This window comes from Lycorma delicatula, chromosome 11 (assembly GCF_047948215.1).
Source record: "Lycorma delicatula isolate Av1 chromosome 11, ASM4794821v1, whole genome shotgun sequence".
In the NCBI taxonomy this organism is placed as follows: domain Eukaryota; kingdom Metazoa; phylum Arthropoda; class Insecta; order Hemiptera; family Fulgoridae; genus Lycorma; species Lycorma delicatula.
The window spans coordinates 54,036,297-54,054,802 of NC_134465.1; the positions used below are offsets into that span (position 1 = coordinate 54,036,297).

General features: G+C 32.8%; 1 protein-coding gene across 2 annotated transcripts in view; it reads left to right on the top strand.

Moving 5' to 3' along the window:
- The window catches only part of LOC142332074 (guanine nucleotide exchange factor for Rab-3A-like), a 183,083-nt gene that overhangs the window by 49,733 nt on the left and 114,844 nt on the right, over nucleotides 1-18,506 (top strand). For both annotated transcript variants that reach the window (XM_075378256.1, XM_075378257.1), the window contains exon 2: nucleotides 5,894-5,997. The gene's annotated coding sequence lies outside the window, so the exon portion shown is untranslated. The remainder of the gene's footprint in view (nucleotides 1-5,893; nucleotides 5,998-18,506) is intronic.

Sequence of the window (18,506 nt, forward strand, 5' to 3'; positions counted from 1 at the left end):
TTATTATTTGGTTTCATTGTGAACACAGCTGTTGTCAGATTATATCAATTTAGAAATGGATTGACGCCGTTCATATTCAGTTCCGTCTAAGAAGCATACAATTCTTAGTGTGTTTTTTAATATTTAAGAAAATCAATCCCCCCGAACTGTTGCGTGTAAAACTCAGTTTGCGATCCTTTCCTTATCAATCATCATCAGTATTTTTTTTTGTTTTGTCTTCAGTCATTTGACTGGTTTTATGCAGCTCTCCAAGATTCCCTATCTAGTGCTAGTCGTTTCATTTCAGTATACCCTCTACATCCTACATCCCTGACAATTTGTTTTACATATTCCAAACGTGGCCTGCCTACACAATTTTTCCCTTCTACCTGTCCTTCCAATATTAAAGCGACTATTCCAGGATGCCTTAGTATGTGGCCTATAAGTCTGTTTCTTCTTTTAACTATATTTTTCCAAATACTTCTTTCTTCATCTATTTGCAGCAATACCTCTTCATTTGTCACTTTTTTCCATTCATCTGATTTTTAACATTCTCCTACAGCACCACATTTCAAAAGCTTCTAACCTTTTCTTCTCAGATACTCCGATCGTCCAAGTTTCACTTCCATATAAAGCGACACTCCAAACATACACTTTCAAAAATCTTTTCCTGACATTTATATCATCAGTATAAATATAACAAAACTACACTTAAAAAATATGAATTTAAATGATTAACTTTAAAAAATCTGTAAAAACATACGAAACGTGTATAATGTGTTACCCTTTAGACTATAAAACTGTTTTTTTGTTGCAGTGATTACTAAGGGGAATTCCTAGAGCCTTTAGTAATCAGGCTTCATTGGCACCAATAAAATATAAACTAACCTATATATGACACTAATTTATTAAAATTAATACAATTTAATCTACATATTACGAAGGCGTACCTGGAACTTGTTAGGGCTAGGGCTGGGATGGGCAGCCTCTCCGTCGAGGGGCTTTCTAACTGTCCTCAACAGGAAGATGGATTGCTTCGTTGACGCGGAGGGGACCCTGACGGGTAAGGTCCTGTTGGATTGAGCTAGAGTGGGCAGACAAACCCACCGGGTTGATCTACTGGTGAACGCGTCTTCCCAAAAATCAGCTGATTTGGAAGTCGAGAGTTCCAGCGTTCAAATCCTAGTAAAGCCAGTTATTTTTACACGGATTTGAATACTAGATCGTGGATACCGGTGTTCTTTGGTGGTTGGGTTTCAATTAACCGCACATCTCAGGAATGGTCGAACTGAGAATGTACAAGACTAACACTTCATTTACACTCATACATATCATCCTCATTCATCCTCTGAAGAATTATCTTAATGGTAGTTACCGGAGGCTAAACAGTAAAGAAAGAAAGAAAGAAGAAAGAAAGGGTGGGCAGACAACTGCTACGGCACCCTGGAACGACCGACGAAGTGCTTAATAGCAGGTCCGGTTGCTCTGGGGGTATTTAAAAAGGTAAAAAATCTACAGATTACTAAAAAATACCCTTTTAGGTCTTACACAATTACAATTACTAGAGTTTACTTTAAAAAAAGCTTTATCCTTATGAATTTATTTTTAAAGATATTGTTTTGTAAAGTGAAACAAGTTCATTCCGAGTTACTTGAGGGAACATATGGGTGCGGTTTACTACAGTTTCTGAATGCTTCTTGCACACATGTCCTTTGCAGAAATGACAATATTGAACCTGGTCACATTATACTTTAATTTTTTTTTGTTAATGCTTTCTTTGTACATTTGTAACACTGACTTCTACTTCTGGGCAATTATAAATAAAAAAATATCGTTTGCACAAAGTTAAAAATGAATTTTATAAAAATAATCCTCTTGAATGAAGTAAAATAACTAGTGTTTTAAGACAAGAGACATTCAAACAAGTGACTTAGTATGTTTTAGTGACATTCTTATGCCTAAAAAATTGTCACACCGATTAACAAAGGAGGGGTTTCAAAAACCCGCTTTTAACTTTTCTACCACGTGCAAAAATGTGTATTTTTCATATTTTGTTTTACCTTTTCCACAAAAGAGAATGATTTTTACACATTGTTTAGAAGAAATGATTCTAAAACTAGTGGTTCCTGTAAAATTGATGAAACTTTAAGGTGCGGGTAGTTGGAACTCCCGCCCATGGTAATCTAAGGGTTTTAATTGTACCTGTTTTTAACAAATACAAATTATGATAAATAAACTAAAATGATTATTACCTGTAAAATAATACGGTTTTCCTTTCGACAGCTCAAGATGAAAGTTTAAGATTACTAGGATCGCAATTATTGCTCCAAGTGAGGATTAAAGTTTTAAGACCAAGATGAATATCTGTAACCCTTTTATCCGCAATCCTTAAAACTTACAATTTAATTTAATCAGCACATGTGACTCCCTCCAGAGAAGGGGGAGCATTGCTCCCTACAAATAACTTGGGCCCCGTTTTGGCGTATTCCTCTGCTAGCCTGTAAGGTGCTAGTACCGAAAGCACTTAAGCGGACGATATGAAGGGGAATCACGCCGGGAGCACCAGGCTCAAAAAAGCTTAATCTTTCACGGTCAGACCCAGTAATCAATTGAAAACGCTGGTCCAAACGGATGAGAACGGAATCACCAAATCCGTCCATAAATAAAACTTAAAACCTATAACCGGCATTAAAAAAAAAAAAACTCTTGAAACACGCTCGATTACAGAATCATACAGCAGCAAGGGATATTATCCAGGCTCTGCGATTCGTAGGGAGAAATGGTGATACTCCCGCTCCTCTTGCGTTCCGTTACGTTAATGTTTTACATATTTTACTGTTAATTAAACTTTTACTTTCGACTTGGACTGCCCGAAGCGAAATTATAAAAATTAATCTTTAGTTAATAATATTTAAGATAATTATTAAATTATCTTAAAAAAATAAAAATAAAAACTTTTAAAGAAATTTGTAAAGAATGAATTTAATTCAGAGGACTTTTTTTTTAAATAGACCAAAAATGTGGCTGCTTACTAATTGTTATAATTTTAAAACGAAAATAAAAATCTTTTTAATAATGAAATTTCTCAAAACAGTGGTACAGTTCATTGTATTTCTCTACAGACAAATACAATTTATTGATTTACTTACTTGAAAATTTAACATTTTAGGATCCATATAAATATGAATTGTTTTTTCATTATTATTCTAGTTATAATTATTTTATTTATTATTCTTTTTTTTTTTTTACAGAACTACACCTGTTAATGTTTCATAGAAACCTTTAAAGAACACTTTATATTTATTACCTGATGATGACGCTAGCCATCATCATCAGTTAATACCATTTTTCAAGTATTTTTCATTGATTATTATTAATGTAATTAAATACGCGGTTTCTGTTGAAGATGTCACAGAAAAATATACATAAAACATGTTATACAAATAAAACTACTGCCTTATCACAGTATCAATCAAATAGGTCATCTAGAAATATCCGGCCTCCGTGGGGCGAGTGGTAGCATCTCGGTCTTTCATCCGGAGGTCCCGGGTTCGAATCCCGGTCAGGCATTGCATTTTCACACACCCTACAAACCATTCATCTGAAGCAATACCCAACGGATCTCCCGGAGCTTATAGAAGGTCATGTAGAAATGAATCAGTTTAGATATGATTTATTTTTTAAACATTATTAATTTCTAAATCCATACAGTGTAAAAAAAATTAACAATGAATAGAATACGAAAAACCATTAATTACCATTAATATTTATCAAGTTATAACTTAAAATTTTTATAAAACTTTTTTGTCTTCAATCATTTGACTGGTTTGATTCAGTTCTCCAGGATTCTCTATCTAGTGCCAATCGTTTCATTTCGGTATACCCCCTACATCCTACATCCCTAACAATTTGTTTTACATAATCAAAACGTTGCCTGCCTGTATAATTTTTCCCATCTACCTGTCTCCAATATCAAAGCGACTATTCCAGAATGCTTTAAAATATGGTCTATAAGTCTGTCTCTTCTATTAACTATATTTTTCCAAATGCTTCTTCTTTCTTCATCGATTTGCCGCAACACCTCTTCATTTGTCACTTAATCCACTCATCTGATTTTTAACATATCCTATAGCACCGCATTTCAAAAGCTTCTAATCTTTTCTTCTCAAATACTCCGATCGTCCAAGTTTCATTTCCATATAAAGCTACGCTCCAAACATATACTTTCAAAAATGTTTTCCTGACATTTAAATTAATTTTTGATGTAAACAAATTATATTTCTTACTGAAGGCTCGTTTCGCTTGTGCTGTTCGGCATTTTATATCGCTCCTGATTCGTCCATCTTTAGTAATTCTACTTCCCAAATAACAAAATTCTTCTACCTCCATAATCTTTTCCCTTTTTTACATTTATTGGTCCATCTTCGTTATTTATACTACATTTCATTACTTTCGTTTTGTTCATGTTTATTTTCATGTTGTAGTTCTTGCGTAGGTCTTCATCCGTGCCATTCATCGTTTGTTCTAAATTTTTTTTACTCTCGGCTAGAATTATTACATCATCAACAAATCGTAGCATATTTATCTTTTCATTTTGCACTGTTACTCCAGATCTAAACTGTTCTTTAACATCATTAACTGCTAGGTCTATGTAATAACTGTTAATTAATAACTAGATTAAATAACTGTTAATTTTTATTTTATATTTGCTTTCACAATCTTTCTAATGACTGCAATATATTTAATTTATCTAAGATGCAAGTGACAATAATCACAGGGTTTCGTTGAAAGCAATAATTTTCATTACTTACTCGAGTCTACGGTAAACAGAATAAAAGAATTATTGTGTGCGTTCTAATATTTGGTCGGTGAAGAAGGTACAGGTAAACCAATTCATTCGTCTTTTTTTCTAATAAGCCTGGCATGGAATGCTTGTTTTTGTTTTTTATAATTTCGGTTACAGTTATTATGGTTATGACATGAAGAACAGAATAGTAGCCGATTATTGAAAACCAGAGTCCAACATTTATTATTGGGGTTTAAAAGAAATATGAATATAGTTTTTATTCTATGCCCCCATTATTATTCTTAGGGCAATGAAATAATTGATTTATAAATCATGAGTTATCTTATTTTTCTCCTTTTTTTAAATTCTGCTATTAAATTTAATCTTTTTCATTTTGAACTATATTTAAATTATCTGAAAAGATCTTTTTTCTATAGACAAACACGTGGTGTACATTTTGAACGTTTATATTAATTTCTACTTATGAATTATTTATTCAATGAATTATGTGTCCATAATTGTGTTGAACGAAAAGATATATGCGTCTGCACGTCCTACATATCTGCAGTTACGGTTCGAACGGCACATTGTTATACAATTCTTCATTTGTTGCTTACTTACGTTCAGATACAGCGTCTAATTAATCTTCACAATGAGTTAATGGATTTAGCAAGATCGGAGATTCGTGATGGTCATCAGAATTGGGCCGTTGATGCTTGTAACTACGAACGCTTTAACAGCCTGGAAATTGTTCGTTTAGGAAATGATGCGCACCGAGAGAAAAATGATCTGATGTTTTGTCTTGCTGAATACAGACGCATTCCGTGATGCTCTTCCCTTGAAGTTTTGGTATTAATAATCTTTTTAATATTTGCAAATAAGAATTACCATTCATGTACACAAAATATATGATCTGATCAATTATGCGTTATCATCTTGTTTCATAAATAAAGCTACGACTTTGAGAACAGGGATACTGACCAGAGTAAAGAGATTATTTCACAGGAACCAAACACGGTACGACTTTCAAAACAGGAATATGTAAATTGCAGGTACTGATACGGGAATTTCCCGGAAATACGGTGTTTATTGTTGATATTGATATATACATTTTTTTTTTCTTCCCAGATTCCTGTTCTTCATAGTCAAAGAAGAAACTCTTATCTTCCTAGGCGGACAAAATTTGCCAGACAACAAGGATAACAAAGTATCATAAAACAGAAAAAAATAAGGTATATATATATATATATTTATTTACTAATCTATTACAGTTTAAATATAAATTACTGTAATTTTATTTTCATTTGCATTTCAATTTTTCTTTTATTTATTTTTCTTTTTTCACTTAAATAAGGTTTATTAAGGAACTGCACTATATTTAAATATCATTGATTACTAATATTTTTTATGAAAATTTCAGTTCCTTCTTCTGCCCTAGCAGGTTGGAATACCTTCTGGTAAACCGAAGACATCTTTTGTCTTAGGGCTCGCTTAGCTCGCCGGACCCTCTAGCCAGAGGGCCGAGCCCCCTGGTTCTTCGACGCGTTTACATCCTCATGTTTGTGAGAATATTAAGTATTTTACTGACATTCATTAAAGAAAAAAATAATAAAATAGTAATTTTACTTAATTATATTTCTATTTTCTTGGTGACAGAAATATAATTAAGTAAAAGGATTAATAGATTTACTTGTTATATATATATATACGTCGTTGGTATCAAGAAGCATGGTACTTCTATACTTATTTTTTTTTTTTTAAATTATGTCTACAATAGTTTTTTTTAACAAAAAGTAAAAAAAAAAAAAAATAATAAGAATAATAAATGTTAATGTAAACAACGTACTGTTTATAGTACACAATTTATTATACAGTTGTTCAATTTTTTCCGCTAGATGATAGCGCTTCATGCAAAATAAAAATGTAAGTACATGCAAGCCAACGCAACATCCTTTTTACTTCCTTGTACGAAGTAAAGTCAATATTGTGATGATGAAAAATTCCGGTTTTCAGATTTCAACGGAAATATCCATTTTGACCATCCCTGAATCCATTTTGATTAGTTTCGGCGTGACGTCTGTACCTACGTATGTACTCGCATAATTCAAAAACAATTAGCCATAGGATGTTGAAATTTTGGATTTAGGACTTTGTAACATCTAGTTGTTCACCTCTCCTTTTGATTGCAATCGACTGGACCAAAAGTATCCAAAGAAAAAGCCCAAAATCAATAGAATTCAGATTTTGGCCTTTTTTTTAACTGCAGTAAAAAGCCCTCATTGAGAGGGTTTTACGATATATCATAAGTGGTATTGTTTTCATTGGTTCCAGACTTATAGCCAAATAAAATTTTAATTAATGAAATATTTGGATCTTACAAGGGTAAGAGATATCGGCTCAAATTAGATACCTCCTTTTTAAAATTTTTTTTTAAATTTAAATATACTGATTTATTAATATCTCTGATTGATTGTAAAACTTTTTTTCGATAAGTAATAATTTATGAATAACAATAAAAAAAAATCAGATGTTATCAATGAAATAAAATGATATATACTTTTCATTTATAAAAAAAAAACTGTATATGTAATTTAATAGGCGTACAAGGAAGTTGTGGTGGTCCACATCAGATTTTTTATCGGAGAGATGTGGTGATTTACTGATAAACTCTCAGATCCTACGGCATTATTAAATTTTTTGTCTACATATCAGATAAAATATTGTGGCTGAAATTATCAGAATGAGTTTTTCAGGTACAAAAATGGATTAACAGATCATTGCTTGGTTCCCATAAATATAAATAAATGTTTGCAAATAAATTAAAAATGTTTGCTTACATTAATTAAATTTTACTTAACACAGTATTATAGCGTACGAAACGAGCTTGATTGTGGTTTTATTAACAATTTTTAATAAATTTCCAAACCATTTTAAATAGGATTAAATGATTCCTTTTTCCACAGAAACAATACTACTTTTCAATTAAAAAAAATAACTAATTAAAATTATTGAAATAAAACCGTTGAATTTTCTGCATCCCGGATTATTATATTTTTTGCTTGATGATAACGCCATATAAGCTGTAAGTTTATACGTGGAAATACGGATATTGAATTTTATAATACTTTTATACTGATAGTCCGGTCCACCTCGCTATAAGACTTCCAGAAGCAGCAAACCATACACCGATTTCCTCATCGTGAAGTGGACGCACAAACATACGGTGTGGATTTTCACCAAATGTTGTAAGAATTAAAAAGCCCAAATAGATGAGATCGGTGCTTTATCTGACATGAAGTACCGGATCGGATTCATCGATAACTTTTTTGTAAAGCCAGTCGCAATAATTAAGATATTTCGATTTGAATGTTCTAAGTCTTTGTATAGCAGATACGGTTTAAAATTTAAACCATATCGAGCGAGACTCTTTCTGGAGGGTCGCAAAGCTGGCACGGCGCGCTCAGTAAACGACGCCGACGGCGCGAGCACCTCTACCGCTGTTTATTATGCCTTAATGTCTCTTACTTCTTATATCACAGACCGATCTTGAACAATATTGTCGTCGAATATTAGTCGAAATAAATATTATGTACCGTTTAGTATTTGTTTTATGTTAAAATTAAATTTAGTCCGCAGTCAATGTCTCGGTTTTATTTTAATCCGATACACTAAAAGTGACTCGTTGACATACAGACCGACTAATTTATTTGTAGATTTGGCCAAATGAAGGAACTAAAGTTTTCCATCGTAGACTTTAAGTTTTGTTATAAAAACAATACGATGGTGGCTCTCCCATCGGTCGGTCTGTAGCTCGGAGGAACTTCATCCAAGGTCTGTAACGTTTCACGTTTAAACCAACGGCCGTGTGCCCCGATTCAGCCCCACCAGATTGTTTTTGAAACCTCGTTATTGTTTTAATTTCTCAGTAACAAATGAAGAAATCAATCTGATTTTTGGTGAGCGTAATCTTCATGTCAATAAACCAAATCTCTAGATTTTTGAAGTTCGACCTCGAAAGGGGATGAAGAAAGGTAAAAAAATTTTTGAACAATGATTTAAAATTTTCCCAATCCAAACTATAGTAAACGAGATGTTCATTAGATTTCGGTTTCCAAATACTCTTGAGATAAATATTTAAAAACCATTTTTTTTTTTTTTTTTTAATTCCGTTATGGGGTGCGAGTCATCCCTTAAGGGGGCGGAGGGGGGTATACGGTATTGTGGCTCAACCAACACAGCCACTACCATCGTTACTGTATGTGTGACTAGCTGCATCTGCCTCCGGTTACTTGACTAAAAAACATAAAATAAAAAGATTGACCTCTACGGGTAACGCAAGTAACCATATAGCGTGGGCGAACCTGTGACGGGGAGCTAGTATATAATTTATCTAGTCATTGTCTCTTTAATTATTAAATGACCTATGTATTTAAAATTATCTTTAAAGTATAAAATTAAGAATTGTGGGAATAATTTTTAAATGTTTTTTTTTTTTTATAATGGTTGTACGAATAATGAACAGCTTTCAATAAATTTTTGTACGAATAATAGAAATGTATACAGTGCAACAACTATAATGCCTGTCATATCCGTATTATATTGAAAACCGTTAATTTTTTTCTATGCGGATGTATTTTTGTTTTAACTAACAATAGATCTTCTTTTATTCATATATATATATTTAAATACATTATTCATAAACATAAAATAGAAAAATTTACATAACGAGTAAAATAAGATAAAAACATCCCAAAAAAAACGTACTACTTAATTTTAGTAAATACCCTTATAATTAAAGAAATTAGTTTTTTAAATTAATATTTATTATTATGTTATAGATCGCGTCAATTAGTAAAGTTTTTAACTGTATGAATAATAATTAAAAAAAATTATAATAGATTTTCGTTTATCTGAGTTAATATGCATCGCATGAACCCACCTGGTTGGTCTAATGGTTAACTCGTCATCCAAATCAGCTGATTTCGAAGTCGAGTTCCAACGTTCAATTCCTAATAAAGGCTTTACTTTTATACGGATTTGAATACTAGATCATGGATACCGTTCTTCTTTAGTGGTTGGATTTCAATTAACCACACATCTCAGAAATTGTCTACCTGAGACTGTACAGGACTACCACTTCACTTACACTCATACATATCATCCTCATTCATCTTCTGAAGTAATACCTGACGGTGATTCCCGGAAGCTAAACAGGAAAAAAATATGCATCGCATGACCGACGGATTTTTGGAAATGTGAGAAATAAAGTTATTAAAAAACTATCAATATTACAAAAAACGGTTTTAATTAATGTTATTTTCATATGTTTGACACAAAAGTAGGCTAATTTAAATTACGTAAAAGTAGATTTTTTTCCCCGTGGCTAATACAGCTGGGCACTATTATACTAAAGGGAAAGTATAGTGATCGATTTAAGAAAATTATCACAAATCAGCCATTTTTTACTTCCTTGTACGAAATAACGAAAACAATTTCGGTTTTCAGATTTCAATGGAAATATCCATTTTGACCATCCCTGAATCCATTTTGACTATTTTCAGCGTGACGTCTTTACGTACGTATGTATGTCGCATAACTCAAAAACGTTTAGCCGCAGGATGTTAAAATTTTGGATTTATATTTGTCTAGTAATTTAATAGTTTGGAATATTCTTACAGCATTTCCATCTGCAAAATCGTCTGTTAAAAGGTACTCTCTCTCCTTCTTTCGTATAGAATTTGTAATTGGCCAGTTGTAACTTTGCCAAAACGCAAGTTATTTAATAATTATTTTGATTCGTATAATCAGACAGAAATTATGAAATAATTATTAAAAAAAAAAGGAAAAAAATGGAACCAACATCAAAATGCACTAAAAAGTAAAAAATAATTTCGTCCAAATGCTTAATTAATTCCTTAGACACTTTTTTGAAGTGACATCTGCTTCTAAAAAATTAGTTTCTAGATATAATATAAATTTGTTCTATAATACTATCTACATATGTATACTTCATAAAAACTAATACCGATATTAGATCAGTGGAATTCATTTTTATGTGCCTTGATTGGTTTTCCGTTTACGGTTATTATAGACGTCCTCTATAGGTCGATTCAAGTACCACATAAGTAATGGCGGCTCGTTATTAAAATTAGTGGGGGTGCTCCACCACAAAATTTTTTTCTGGGTCTAAAAGCTATTATTAAAGTTTTCTGTAAAATAAAAGAACCGAAAAAAATGAATCAAATAGAACAGCTGGAAGCAGGATAATAATCTTATTCTACACTTTTATCACACTCAGGAATACGGTGCCGTATAACAATAAGTACATTGTGCTTAAAACCCGTATTCGGTTTAACCGAATAAATAATAAAATGTCAATACAGATAATATTTTTTAGTATTATTAGATAATAACTTAATAAAATGTCCGCTTAAAAACACTATAATCCAACGGTGCTTAATTTAAATTTCTATGTACGCAGAAACAACTATGTAATTAGTTTTTACTAATTACTTTAACTTTCACCCTTCCAGCGTGTTTTTGGTCAGATTTGTCAATCAAAGAGTTCTTGTTTTCTGTTATCTTCTGATCGGTACAGAAAAAAACAACTAAACCGCTTTCATATTCCTTTTACCGACTAAACTAGAAAAGGGAACGAACAAGGAACGTTCCATACGTACGCGAAGTAAAAAAAAAAGAAAACACCTTCCATCACCACGCCAGGGTAGACACTGCGGGAGCAACAGTGCTCTCTCTCCCTCCCTCGCAGTTTCGCGTGCAGCTTTCCACATGGCGCATGCACACAACAGCCAAACACCACGCCGTTGGAACTGTGAAGCGCACAGTTCCGTACAACGATTTTTGTATCTTTTTCATAAACTGGGGGATGGCTACTGACATTAAGCTTAAGGATTATATATTGTACAAGTATAAAGAAAGAATTAAACAAAAAATGACTCATTATATTAAATGTTATCGACTATATCAAGTGGAAATAGGGGCTTCTGCAGTTCCATAGTGGTGTATGCGACCCGCTACTGCATATGATCATGTATTTTGGCTCCGATTCAAAAAAGTTTCTAAGGTATTAAATTAACTATTTGGAGGAAATTATTTCCTCCAAATTTTTTAGCGCATTTTGATGTGGATTCCATTTTTTAAATTATTTAGCTATGTCTTGCTTCTTTAAAATTAAAAAAATAATTATTATTTTATGTTTATATCCATTTCGAAAATTACCGATTGTAGTTAAAATACAAAAAATATTAATTTTTTGATAGACGTTACTCTTTAAAAGTATTTCTTGAAAAAAAATTTACCCCCTTCTTAGAAAACCAATTTTGTTTATTATATTTATGGTTATACCTATATTTTTTAAACAGTCTTAAAAAATTCAGTTTTTAAATTTATTGATCTCCATTTAGGAACTATTTTCATAAAAATTAATTTTGCCCGAATAGCATTGAATTTGGGAGCTCCAAAATGGAAAAAAAATTTCCGTATTTTCGAATATTTAATGCTCTAAATGTATTTTGTTAAACAGTAAAGGCGTAACCGGAAAATTTTTCTTTAAATTTCCTTGTGCGGATTTGAACAGCCCGGTTAATTGAACTTTCGGAAAATCGGCATCCCATTGAACTAATTCTTATTACTTAAGGACGCAAATGGTTTCAATGGCAAAAAATGATACGTTAATTTTAAATTATTCATAGATAACAAATATCACTGCACACAATTCCAAAAATAAATAAGTAAAATTAAGAATAAGGGTTTATATATGAAGTAGTACTGATGCGTAAAAGACAGGGAAGAAGTTAAGATTAGATTAATGAGAATTAATTGCAGGCTAAGCGTCTCAGACTTGTGATCTCATCGCAAGCGGCTTTGAACAAAAAAATTTGCCTATGATTGAAGATTTGTGTTCTTGTTTCTTTGTAAATTTTTAATGTGAAGATGTTGATGTAATACATATCAAACGGCTTCGTTCATAACATAATCTGACAGTCGTGCACAGCATAAACAGCGTAAAATATTTTAAAAAACTTAATATATATTAAGTCATCTTGTCTTGTTTTATACAAAGACGGCCGGAATACGAATAGCATTATAATTAGTTAATAGAAAATCATTTTATACAGAGTGCGGCAGCATAATTTGCCGATTTAAATTAGGCGCCAGGAAGCGAGATTTGGCCGTTAGAGGGGTGCGGATGGTCTCATTCGAACAGGTGGGTTGGGATGTTTTTTCTCCCTTCCACTTCAGTACCGAGAATGCGGTGGACGAAGTAATATTGCCTTTTTTCGTAGGGGCTTATTTTTCTAATTATCGCTCGATCGTCGCCACGCAGCGAGCATTCCGCGCACACTTCAAGATTGCCACTCGTGTTCCTGGTTGGCAATCGATTGTTACGTGGGCAAATACATTCAGGAGAACTGGCAGTGTTGAAAAGAGATCAGGGGAACGGTTCGTGAGATCACCCCAAAACATCGAGGCGGTAAGGCATCTTTTTTTGCAACTTTGACGCTCGGCACGCAAGCATGCAGCTGCCCTTTTTTTTGCGACGTTTGACGAAATGGGGATTTGTGGTTTTAGCAAGATGGAGCCACGGCGCGAATTGCAATACGTGTTTTGCGGGAAAACTTCTTTGGGCGCCTGATCTCTTTGAGGGGGCGATCTTCAGTGGCCCGCGCGCTTACTCGATTATTTTTATATGGGAATATTTTTTATGGGGTATCTGAAATCCTTCGTTTACACCGATCGTACCCTTGCTGAACTGAAGGAGAATATTCGAAAAGCAATACCAAACATAGTCCTTGCTATGCTGGAAAGAATCGACCGACGCTTCCGATATTGGGTAAATCAGTGTATCACCAATGGGGGGGGCGTCACTTGTTGGATTCAATTTTGAAAACAGTGTAAATTTCCAATGTAGTAACATATGGTGAAATAATAGTTATATCAATATCTATAAAATCTTTGTTTTTATTGACCCTTCAAATCAGCAAATTTTGCTGCCGAACTCTGTAGTAATGCGTTCGTTTTTGTACATTAGTACATTAAAACTGAATAGCAAACGCGTCCTTTTTAATAGCAGAATGTTTTTTTTCCTCTTAATTTACGTATGCGGAGACCTACTGTTGTCAAGGCCTCAAGGCCAGTAGATTTACAACAATATTTAAATATTGTTGTTAAATTCTGTATTGTTTTGAAATAAAATAGAAACGTTTATTTTTTTTATCTTAAACCACCTCAAAAAAAAACAAAAAACAAAAAAAAACTGGATATTGAATTTAACAGTTAAGTTACCACTCAAAACTTTAGTTCCGCTTAGTTCCTACTCAGAGTTACCAGTATTGTAGGAAAACAGAGGTCATCGCTCCGTATTCCTACACATTTCCGAAAATGGTGAGTTTCACTAATTAAAACACTTCTCTGTTTTAGTATAAATTTATCCTTTAACATCGACTTCGAATCATCTTGATAATAACAATTTGCCCTGGTCTCACTTCTATACATTTCCTTTTAATTTTTTTCAACAATACAAAGAAAGGGCTTCGTTGAGCGGATTACGAAGTGTTAAACATGGAATAATCAAAGGAGTCTACTTTGCATTATACAAATTTATAAATGTTTTATTGCTCCGTTGGATTTAAAGGTTGTAAATGATTTTGTTAAAAATATATGGTGAACTAATTAACGATGAATTAATCTGATATAAATTTAGCTTTCATCCGATAGAAATTTACTTACTAATAAGAATTTTGTTTTTATTACTACTTAAAGTTAATATACAAAAAACCGTTTACCAACAATTGAATTGGAAGCGTTCAAGCGCTTTCGGTATTAAATTCCATCTTCAGGAACTCTCATATTCGTTTTATTTGGAATAGTAATTAAAACTTCACATGTAAAATATAAAAAATCGTGGTATTTGCTTAAAACATAACAGTTAATCGTCATATTTTATAAAATTTTAAGTTTTTTAAATGAAAAACAAACGCAACCATTTCATTAATCTATTTTCTCTACATATGTACTTACAAAAGTAAGTAAAACTTTTATAATAAATGGTTTTTTTTTCTTATAAAATGATATCATTATTGTTTACGTGTAAAGTTGTAGGCTATAATTTCGCGACCTCCCTGGTTGAGAAAAGCTGGTCTAGGGAATATAATTTGCCGGCCTCCGTGGTAGCGTCTCGGCCTTTCATCCGAAAGACCCCGGTTCAAATCCCAATCAGGCAAGATATTTTCACACGCTACTTGTCTGTCATTCATCTCATCCTCTGAAGTAATACCAAACAGTGGTCCCGGAGGTTAAAAAAAAAATAAATAAAAAAACAGGGAATGATGTTACAGAATCGATTCGCCTAATGTGTACACAGCTTAAAATAATCGTATCGGTTTGTAGTATTTTCTTCTTCTTCTTCTTGTTTCCGAAAAATAAATGATTATAAATTTCTTCGTTTTAAAATCAATTATCTTCTTAACCCACCGGGTTGGTCCAGTGGTAAAGTCGTCGTTGTCGCCGTAAATCGGCTGATTTTGAAGTCGAAATTACGAGAAAAAGAATCCTAATAAAGGTAGTTTCTTTTGTTCGATTTTGAATACTAGATCTTAATCCTCCGGACTAGTCTAGTGATTTACTCGTCATCGCTGATTTCGAAATCGATAGTTATAAGGTTCAAATCTTAGTAAAAGCAGTTACATTTGTATGGATTTGAAAACTAGATCGTGGATACCGGTGTTCTTTGGTGGTTGAGTTTCAATTAATCACATATCTCAGGAACGGTTGACCTGAGACTGTGCAAGACTACACTTCATTTATATTTACATTCATACATATCAACCTCATTCATCCTCTGAAGTAATACCTTACCGTAGTTCCGGGGGCTAAACAGAAAAAAGAGAATACTTAGATCGTGGATTCCGGTGTTCTTTGGTAGTTAGGTTTCAATTAACCATACTTCTCAGGGGTGGTCGGCCTGAAGTTTTTAAGACTACACATTTACCGGTACGCTTACATTACACTGATAAGTCGCTAATGACTTTTTGTTGATGCGACTATAAATAAAAGTATTAAAAAAAGATTTTCTTATTCGAAAGAAATAGTTATAGTTGTGAATGTATATATAAATTTTATATTTAAAAAATGTAATTTTTTCATATAGATACCTTTAAGCATTATTTTTCTTTGCAGTTTCATTAAAAGTAAAAACTTTTTATGTACTCTGTACCTTTACAATTTGATTTGACTTATTAAATAGCAGCGAGAATATTTTTGCGACTAGAAACTGTTTTAATAATTTCGCTGTTTATTACCGGTTGTAGAATATTTAGAGGAAATAGCAAAGCACTTTCTTGGCTCCTAGGGGTCTCAGTCGACCACAGAACAGAGAAGAATTTTATACGCGAAAACCGGTTTTAATATCTGTCTATGTTCGTATCCGCCCGGTTGTCCGGTTCAACAGCCTACATGAACTGATTAGATAAAATGATAGAAAAAAACGGAGTAGAATAGCACAAGACAACATCTGTGGTATTTTATACAATGCGCCCGCGCGTGAACGCGCGCACATTTTTTGTTCATTATTCATTCACTCCTTAACTCTCTGTAGATCTGTTTATGATAAAATACTTCGATTTTCTTGATCGTCCAAAATAATTAACGGTTCAATATTCAATGTAATGTGTGCTATTTTGTTGTAATTTGCTTCGTGTATTGCGTGACGTTAAATACAGATTCTAACAAATTAAGTTTAACACTAACACGTTATAAATCAGTCCTGTAATAATGATGATAATTATTGCTTAATAATAATAGAACTATTAATGCTTTATTTAGTCTATACCTATTTAATTTTCTATCTTACTTTACTTGTTTACTCTGAGTGATGTAAAAAAAAAATAATAATAAATAAATTAAACTTTACCATTTTATCACGTAGGCGATGTATCTATTTCAAAAATACATAAAGAAACGTTTTTTTACCACCGAGGAGATTTTATATCTCCCCACGCCCTCTTCTATAAAATTTACCGTATTAGCTATAACTACAGCGAATAAAAAAACGACAAAAATCGGTGAATTTTTCGTTCAAAAAGCTCGGGAAAAATATTTTTTATAAAATCAGAATATTAGAAATTATCCAAAGAAAAAAAACACATATGAAACAGTCAATTTTTAATTAATTACATTGTTAATTATAAATCTAAATGTCCATAACATAACAGTTTCCGGTAAATTGATATTTAAGGTCAAGATTTTGATTTTCACCGGGCCGATTTTTTTTTATAAGATTCTGCATCTAGAATTTGTTCGCATTCCTACGAGCGCAACAGAAAAACACCGTAGTAAAATAAATACTGAATATCACTTTACCATTATATTACATTCATCGTCTGCAAGAATTCTAAATATTTTCAAATTGTTTTTTTTTATGAGAGGCGGAACCTTTTGCGAGTATTCATAAGGTAGTAAAAAGTAATAGGTACACTCAATAAGTGCACTAAAACCAGTTGAGAAATTTCTTGTTGAACGTGTTTGAAAACTTTTACGCGATCTCAAATTACGGGTTTATCGAACGTTCCACAATGCTGATTTCACCAATTTATTTTAATAGGACCATTTTAATCAATTTCTTTTTCAGAATTTGTTTATTACACCTAATTTAATTTAGATTTCAAACTTTGTTATGTTTCTCTATAAATGATTTCGGAATATTTCTTTATTTTCTTCTACGTAATTGTTGTAATCTGTTCAATTTTTTAGTAGTAAGCAACCCCCCCTCTAAGGCCCAATGAGATGAGGATGATATATGACGTTTATACAGGGTGTCCCATATAAAACGCAACCCAACCTTATATTAGTAGGTATTGAAATAATAAAAAGACATCTGTAAATGTAAATGTAATTTTTATTATTACCACCCATTACATTACATTTAGATTAAATGTTGGAAGTGGCCGCCATCTTCTTGAATACAGGCTTAAATTCTTTTTACAGCGTTTCTTGCAACTTTTTTCAAAGTTTGTGGCTGGATATTTAATACAGCTTGTTCAATATTGACTTTCAGTCGTTCAAGTGTTCGTGGTTTGTTGCTGTAGGCTTTTTCTTTGAGGTAACCCCGTAGAAAAAAATCCGCCGCAGTTAAATCTGGAGATCTTGGTGGCCACAAGCCTCGACCGATAACACGATTACCAAAGAATTCCTCGACGAAATCAGAAGTTAAACCTGCGTAGTGCGATGTCGCACCGTCATGTTGTAGCCGGCAGTGTCTGTCTTCCTCTTCCAAGAGTGCGATGAACTGAAATAAAATATCCTGATGTCGTTCCGCATTAATGGTGTACTCGAAAAAAATAGGATCGATTATTTTCTTCCGCGATATCGCGCACCACACGCCCAACTTCTGCGGGTGTAATTGTTTTTCGTGATAAACGTGGGGATTTTCAGCGCTCCAAATTCTACTGTTTCGGCTGTTTACGTAGCCGTCCAAATGAAACCGTGCTTCATCTGTGAAAAATAGAGAATCCATAACGTTAATTCCCTCACGCAGAAATCGACGGAACCGTTGACAATATTGTAGCCGTTTTTCTTTGTCGGGCTCAAGAAGTCGATGAACCGTTTGAATGCGATAAGGTCGTAATTGTAATCGTTTGGTCGCCCGATGAACATTTGATTTAGACAAATTAATTTCAGCAGACAAACGTCTAATCGAATTATTTGGCGAGGCGAGTAATCG